Genomic DNA, 9143 nt, shown 5'->3' with positions numbered 1-9143 from the left:
CGTATAACAATATTACTCACGTAGAGAGCTTGAAGAGTTTCGTACCCGGTTTCAAGAAATACTGCTTACCAAATAATAGGAAGAAGAATAATCCACACAAAGGAAACTTTCGATCAAGAAAGTCGGTCGAGTCTCGCGCCAAGTACAGGCAACCGGCTGTACAGGACACAGCTCGCCGAGACTCTTTACATGAGTCAACTCTTATACCTGTGTTTGGAACGAAATATCTTATTAACTGCTATACATGAGAAAAAGTTATTGATACATTCACTATAGGAATTGAGGGTCCTGAATTGATTGCCACCACGTTCAATACGATTAGTATACGAGATCAGGGCATATTGAGATGGCGAGCGAGACGATTTTATTTCAGTTCCGTCGTCGTCGTCATCGTCGTCGTCATCGTCTTCGCACGTCCATCGCATTTTCTACACGACAGATGGCGCTGACTGCTGTGCCTTCTTTACCTATTTATACTCTGTATGGTCTTAGTAATTTATTACAGGGCCAAGGCATTGGACGACTTTGAAAAAATGGTATTATGCTTTACGTTATATAATGTATATTAACTTGGTGTTAATTATTTTTTATACGTTTCAGATACAACAAAAGAGATTTCTACGAATTCTGCTACAAAAATACGAAAACAGTGATTTTATGTTTTTATTCTATTATATTTCATTACGATATATGTATTCAACGTATTATTCATAATAAAAATAATTTTTCTATTAATTGCTTATTATTTCACTTACCAAACATTGTGAAGTAATAAATAGTTTAACTTTGTAACAGTTATAGCTCGTTATACTATTTGCTGGTTTTAACTCTAAGTATACTTTTTGATCACCTCGCGTGTTGTTTAAAATCATAGATGGACCCGTATTGGTGAGGGGAGGGGACGGAGGCTTGACCGCGTAGTAATTCCATTCAAAGTAACTAGGGACTACTTTCGCATGCTGCCAATCGCTTACACTGAACTGGTGGATATACTATAGGTAGCGTATAACAATATTACTCACGTAGAGAGCTTGAAGAGTTTCGTACCCGGTTTCAAGAAATACTGCTTACCAAATAATAGGAAGAAGAATAATCCACACAAAGGAAACTTTCGATCAAGAAAGTCGGTCGAGTCTCGCGCCAAGTACAGGCAACCGGCTGTACAGGACACAGCTCGCCGAGACTCTTTACATGAGTCAACTCTTATACCTGTGTTTGGAACGAAATATCTTATTAACTGCTATACATGAGAAAAAGTTATTGATACATTCACTATAGGAATTGAGGGTCCTGAATTGATTGCCACCACGTTCAATACGATTAGTATACGAGATCAGGGCATATTGAGATGGCGAGCGAGACGATTTTATTTCAGTTCCGTCGTCGTCGTCATCGTCGTCGTCATCGTCTTCGCACGTCCATCGCATTTTCTACACGACAGATGGCGCTGACTGCTGTGCCTTCTTTACCTATTTATACTCTGTATGGTCTTAGTAATTTATGAATACACAACACAATCAAATACACTTTATACGTGAAGCTACCGTTCATACTGAATTTCCAGTTGTATAAGGGTGCTTTCACAACAGTATAGAATTATTAAGTTTTCAATAGCATTCATGTAGAGCGCGCGTGTATGGATGTATGTATATGTGTGCTTCGGCATAGTTCCTCGTATTTTAGGTGACAGTTTTTAGAGATACAGGATGTCCAGGTGTTCCTCTCCGTAGTTTCCTGTATCTAAGTGGCGGACGTGGAAGTCCAGGGTGTCCAAATGTTCCGCTCCGTAATTTCTTGTATCTAGGTACTGGATGTGGAACTCCGTAGTTTCCTGCATCTAGGTGTCAGACGTGGAAGTTCAGGGTGTCCAGGTGTTCCGCTCCGTAGTTTCCTGCATCTAGGTTTCAAACGTGGAAGTTCAGTGTGTTCAGGTGTTTTGCTCCGTAGTTTCTTGTATCTAGGTGTTAGACGTGGAAGTCCAAGGTGTCCAAGTGTTGCGCTCTGTAGTTTCTTGTATCTAGGTGTCGGACGTAGAAGTCTAGAGTGTTCAGAAAAGTGTGCAACAAGCGACGCTTTGGTGCTTCACTCAAACAATAGTATCCTCTCTGTTGTTCGCACGGCCTGAGGTACGTAAATAATCCAGCACACTTTCCTCTCTTACGATTACCACACGGCTTCAACAAACTGGACACCATTAACGACGATTATATGCACTGAAGATTACATTTTCTTTAAAAATTTGTATATATCTTTATGCATTTCTAAAAAAAAGGGACTTACAAATTATATTTATATGCCATTACACATTTTCGACAACGCAATATATTTTCTGATCAGCAACATCATATAGCATTTAAATTTTATATCTGTGAAAATATAGATTTTGTCGTGGACCTCCCTGCCAGGTGAACGTTTTATTCATCCCTGGGGAACTACAATATCCCCCAAAAAACACTTACGTGTAAAAAACCACGCCAAGGAAGGAGTGCTGTGTATTCCTCTAATAAAAAGTATTGATATCAGATTATTGAGGCCAAGTACATAAGTCACTACATGTTTTCCTATTATATGATCTAGCACTGGCCCATCATTTTAATTATATTTTCAAAATTTCTTATAACGTTTTCACTACTCTTTTACATTACTACTGCTTCCCGTAGTTGATTATGATTTAATGGTCATTTAATAATTAATGAAACTTTAGGTGATTCCTTATCGAGTACTACTTGGCGGGTCCGTACCAGGAATTCCAAAGTACTTACTTTGAACATACTAATAGTATCCTAAAACTATGTTTGTTATTAAGTTTTTACCGTGATTATTTTTGACAAGTTATTGTGAATGAGCTGTATATAGAAAGTTGACATTGGTTTTGAGTTTGATGACTGGCATAATGAACGCCAATTTATGTCAAGAAATGCACGAACCCGCAAGTAGTACTCGATAAGGAATCACCTAAAGTTTCATTAATTATTAAATGACCATTAAATCATAATCAACTACGGGAAGCAGTAGTAATGTAAAAGAGTAGTGAAAACGTTATAAGAAATTTTGAAAATATAATTAAAATGATGGGCCAGTGCTAGATCATATAATAGGAAAACATGTAGTGACTTATGTACTTGGCCTCAATAATCTGATATCAATACTTTTTATTAGAGGAATACACAGCACTCCTTCCTTGGCGTGGTTTTTTACACGTAAGTGTTTTTTGGGGGATATTGTAGTTCCCCAGGGATGAATAAAACGTTCACCTGGCAGGGAGGTCCACGACGAAAGAGAACGCTTCCGATTCTTTACGCAACACCCGGGGTACTATCCTCCCACCCGATCCTTAATTTTGCCGATTATAATTGGTTAATTATTCACCGCGATTACTTCCGCCAATTCTAGATGCGTATTGATAATGTATCGCCAGGATCTAGGATCATTAACCCTATCAGGTAGCTTCAAACGTTCGAGCGGTTGCGGGCGCATCCTTCGCGCAGCCCTCTGGATAATAGTAGCTCGCTAGCGCTCCAATGTAGGGCAGTACTGGCGTCTTCCGCGCTGTCATACCGCTGTCCGCATGTTATTGTCGCGAAGTTTGGAGAGTGTGTTTGCCGTGCAGTGCCTTTGAAGTTCTGCTGAGATGCTCCGAAATGGTGTTACATCTCTCCCAGCCTCCGTACTTGACCAGAGGTTGCCGATGCAGGTAACCACGTTGAGTAGCGAGTACAGGTTGCGTATGAATCCTGACTGCAGGTAAGTGGTCTTGTCCTATGCCCCGTATTTCGCATTTTGATGACTCTCCGAGTGACAGCTTTCCGTGCTTTGCAGGTTGCTGACCGGGTTCTCGCTCCACGCCCCTGTGAAGCGCCTTACCGCGCCCACAGGGCACAAGGATCCCCTAGGACAAGAGACGAGGTGGCCCTTCACCCGGGTATTTCGAGTATTCCTCCTGAGCGCAGTGGATTCACGTGTGGTTGCACCAGACTCGCATCCCGATGTCAGGTAACAGGAACACTTCGGCGGAGGCAGCAGGAGTTTTTTGGCGTGCGAACAGGTAAGACGGTAACCCCTTCACAGGGAATTCTGATGTTGGCGGCGGCTGCGATATTGGTGGTCTGCGTTGAGCGGTTTGAATTCGGCGGGCTCTAGCAGTGGTGATCGGGTCGAGCAGTCAGTATAGCAGTCCCGCCGGGGTCGGTAATGTCGTCCCACGCAGGTATCCAGCTCCCCAGTTCTCCGTGTTGGTGAGTGTAGGCTCGTTCATAGGTATAGATTGAAATTAGATATAATTAATTTACAGATCTTATATTTTCTACGTAGTCCCCCGACCCTCGCCAGCGGCTGCTTATGTAATAGCGGGCTGTAAATCCAGCCCGCGCTTCAACTTCCTTCGATAACACCCTTGTGACGTGCATTTCCGGAAATGCAACGTCACAGTACAAAAGCTACCTCAGCGTCAAATATACATATGTTACTCGATCGTTAATAAAGACGTTCCTCATCGCAACATTCACCACGATGCTTAGAAACGTTGAGACGATATTCTTGGTCAGTTTCGTCCTTGAATAAGCAAGGTGGTAGCAAGGTGAGAGCAAGGTGAAAGCAAGGTGAGAAAAGGGTGAGAGCAGCCTCTACTGCTCTCAACATACACTTTTCATGAGGGTGCGACAACAGTTCGCTGGTTTCACGTTGTCATTTCGATCATGAAATTTCTTTTTTGGTATGAAAATCCCCGCACCAACTGATTCGGGTTGGTAATTGATAGTCCCAGCTACACGTACACCAAATTTTAGCTTTTAATTCGCAATAGTTTTGGCAGATGCCTAGTACAATAATCTCAGATGATCGAATATACCCTAAGGATTGATCGAGGTATTCAGCATCGACAGAATACATATAATTTTTCGTAAACCTTGAGGGGGGTCCAATTCCAATCACTCTGGTAAGTTTTTTTTTTCATGTTATAAATTTTTTATTTTTTAGAATTGCGAATAGAAATGCGGATATGAGTAATTACAAATGTTCAATAATTATAAATTACATATTAGACGCAACAAATCATTTTTTTCCGCCTTCCTTACACTACGGCACAAAAATTTCATCGTCGTTTGAAATTGTATGCTATCCATTGGGCATCGCGTGCAACAGAACATATGCTGGAAAAAAACAGCATTCCTGCATTTATTATTTCCAAGTACGCATCATTTATATTTATTTTATGAAACAATGATAAAATGGTATTATATATTTTTACTCCCGTCTACCCGCAGGGCAAAAAGACAAGAGATACGTTTGGCGGTGATTAGTTAATATTTTATAATTTAATTATTTTATATCAACTCTCGACATTCTGTGGAGCAAAAGATGAACATAATTCATGTATGATAAGCATTAATCATTCTTCTTTTATAGGAAGTTTTTAAAAAATAATTTATGAGTCAGTGTGTTGAATTGAATGTTAAATTGGTAGAAAAGGTTTCTAGAGCATCTGACAGACCTTTCAAAACGGATTTTAGTAAGAAAAACAGGTGGTTAAGGGGTTCGAGTCACCTGAAAATCAGGAAAGTGAAAATGTGTTACAATTTACATGCGAAATCTTGCAACTTGATAAAAAAAATACCCCTTGACAAGAACGACAAAAATAAACAGAATGATAAGTAAAATTTGTTAAGTCTCACTTTCTTGAGACTCTGTCTAATCCGAGTGTAGGAATTTCCATTTGAAGCTTTTTCACAGACAATATACTCACTTTTATAGTAAATTTTTCCTTACGCAATAATTTTTTATAAAACTTTCACTGTAACATCCGTGTAAAAGCTTCAAATAGTACTTCAATAGTATTTCAAAGCTTCAAACTTTTATAACAAGCGTACAGAATCTACTTGTGCAAAGAATGGGACGTTGCGAAGACAATTTGGTCTATCATAGCAAACTGAATCTAATTTGAATACGAGCGCAAATGGACGCTTAGGCACCGCGTTCTACGTTTATTTGCCGCTTGTGTGCAGTCGGTCTTAGGTGATTCATCTCCCTTTAAAGGATTATGAATTAAAAGATGTCTTCACTAGCAATCTATCAAAAATAAAAGATATCGAGCGGTATCAGCGTCTTTATGGCAATCAGCCAAATAAATTGACTTGCCGCTTAATGCGCCTTATCGTTGGGGAAGAAAATCTTAAGAATATGACGCTCACAGGCCGAGGACAACACCGGCGAATTCCGAGAATAGCGTACGATGCGATTGAAAGTGAGCATACATACAGGGTGCCCCAAAATTACCTGACCAACGGGGTATGGCGGTGTTCGGGAGGAACCATTGATCTCGAAAATGACCTTCCTTTTGTCCGGAAGGTCATAGTTTTTAAATGGGAGCAGGTCAAAGTTGACCAATCTGAGGGAAGCGTCAAGAGAAACATAGGCACCTACGAATTCTGAGTTTTCTTCCCTAGCTTTTGTTTCTCAGTGGCTTCGGGCAGGATGACGTCAGCCGAAGACACGCCTATTGGAAACAAGAAACAAGCCACCGAGAAACAAAAGCGAGGGAAGAAAACTCAGAGTTCGTAGGTGCCTACGTTTCTCGTGACGCCTCGCTCTGATTGGTCAACTTTGACCTGCTCCCATTTAAAAAGTATGACCTTCCGGACAAAAGGAAGGTCATTTTCGAGATCAATGGTTCCTCCCGAACACCGCCATACCCCGTTGGTCAGGTAATTTTGGGGCACCCTGTATGTATGCTCACTTTCAATCGCATCGTACGCTATTCTCGGAATTCGCCGGTGTTGTCCTCGGCCTGTGAGCGTCATATTCTTAAGATTTTCTTCCCCAACGATAAGGCGCATTAAGCGGCAAGTCAATTTATTTGGCTGATTGCCATAAAGACGCTGATACCGCTCGATATCTTTTATTTTTAAGACGTTAATGACGAAATGGTGAACAAATGAGCATAAAAAGTTTTAAACATCTGATCTTTCTGCGCTCTTTTATTTTCTTCTCGTTTATTTTCGGCAACGTTTCTTGTAAATTATGAATTACACTCGCGAAGATTATCAAAAAATGGTGGAGTGTTACGCGTGGGCGGAAGGAAATGCACGCGCCGCAGCTCGGCGGTTTGCTGATTTGCATCAGCATCGTAATCGATACCTTGGCCCTCGCGTTGTTCAAGAAGCTGCCCGACGATTCCGCGAGCACAACAATGTGTTGCCCCATCGCGGGCAAAACGGTGGACAGACGGGGAGAGAAAGAGTCCCAGAAATAGAGGAAGCGGTGCTAGATGCGTTTGAAGAGGATCCTTGCACGAGCTCTCGAATAGTCGGTCGGCAATTAAGGATACATTTCACCACGGTGAACCGCATCACCTGCGAAAATGGATTGTATCCTTATCATCGAACCCCTGTCCAAGAACTGCACGACGACGATGACACACGTCGACTCAATTTTTGTGAATAACTCATCCGGGAGCACAAAGCAGATGATGAGTTCACCATCGTGTTTTGTTCTCTGATGAATCAAATTTTAATCAGAGTAGTGCGAGAAATTGCCGAAACGAGCATGTTTACGCTATGGAGAATTTGCATGTCACGAGAAGAAGAAGTCACCAAATTCGATTCAATATAAATATTTGGTGTGGAATGGTCGGCAACCATGTTGTGAGTAAATTTAAAATTCACCATTTACAATTCCTAATACGTTCTGGCCAAAAGTTTATTTACTGGACTATTTTTTGCTGCTACCTTCAAAGATACTCATGGTACTCCCGCGAGGGATACGGTGTGACATCCCGAAGAGTCCCGAGTCCAGCGAACAGGATCCGTCGCGAGGACTAGGACTAAGGAATTAACTAGCGGAACCGTCCTCCAAAGTAAAGAATTGTATCGTTTACAATGAGGCTCCGGTTATAGACGTTATATCGTTCCGCGTCCTTCTCGTAGGGTTAAATTGATAAGAAATGATTATTACAATTATCGAAATAGTATATTACGATACAAGTGCGCAAAGTAGGTGATTCCCGCAAGAGTCGGGTTTGTCGCCCGAGCGTAGCGAGGGTGACAAAAGAGATGAGTGCGGGAGACGCCTATGCGCACGTGTATCGTATACTATTTTTCCTAACAGCGTGCGCAAAATTCGATTTTGCGCACGCTGTTAGGAAAAATATATTAGAATCCAGTAGCATGATTTGAAGTTAGCGCGAGGGCCTACAATTGGCGAGTACCTTCGACATCGATGATTGGCCCAGGAGAGCCCGGCGGGGATGAGGGAGCTAGCGCTGGCCCCGAGTCCCGAAGAACTCCCGAAGAAATTCATTCTCGAGTAGTTAGCCTTCTTGGCCGGTGGTTCGTACGCAGTAGTTGTATCGTTGAAGAATCATTATATCGTTCACGGTAAGCGTCTCGTCGTCGAGAGGACGAAATCTTTTCCATCTAATTACAAACTTGTATCGCGTTATCACTTTCCACCCGGTTTCGGCCTAGGAGAAGATCGCGTAACGTACAGTAGGAAAAGATTCCGTGCCTATCGTTTGAACTATTTATTTATCGTAATTTATTTTATATTGTGTATTTCGGCTATCGCCTTACTCTTAGTGACCCTGGAGAATATTAGAGAATCTATTTATCACGCTTCCCGTGATAGGCTCGTAGGACGTAGAATTAATTAGTAAGTTATATTGTTGAAGATCCTACAGTCTCAGATAAGATATTGTTATTCTCAATACGTAATTATTATCTCTATGCATCTGTAACTATTTCTCTACTTGTCTCAAGAGTTTCGTATAGCCCTATAGTATATTATTTATTCTGTGTGAATTAGCATGTTCGATATTCTTTATGTTTAATAATTCCTGTAAGCTCCGCCACTCGACCGATCCGTTCCGTTATTCGCCGGAATCGTGTGTTTAGTAGCTACGTCTCGGGGCGTAGATAGCGTCGACCTTCGTACGCGTAACTCCGTATCGGCAACGGATTCAGTCTCGGCAGTTAGCGTCTAAAATCATATCGTATATAGTTTATCCACGCGTCCCTTAAGGAACTTCGTACCGCGTGGCTCACGTATCATTGTTATCGGAATTACTCTTTCTTTTGTTATATTTTGTTATCATTGTTAATTCGTATAAGTCCCAAATAAAAGGCCCGTTGTTATTTTTGGTTAATAGTAAT

This window comes from Cephus cinctus, unplaced genomic scaffold, assembly GCF_000341935.2.
Source record: "Cephus cinctus unplaced genomic scaffold, Ccin1 Ccin1_scaffold0710, whole genome shotgun sequence".
NCBI classification, from domain to species: Eukaryota; Metazoa; Arthropoda; class Insecta; order Hymenoptera; family Cephidae; genus Cephus; species Cephus cinctus.
Note: the sequence above shows the minus strand (reverse complement) of the source record.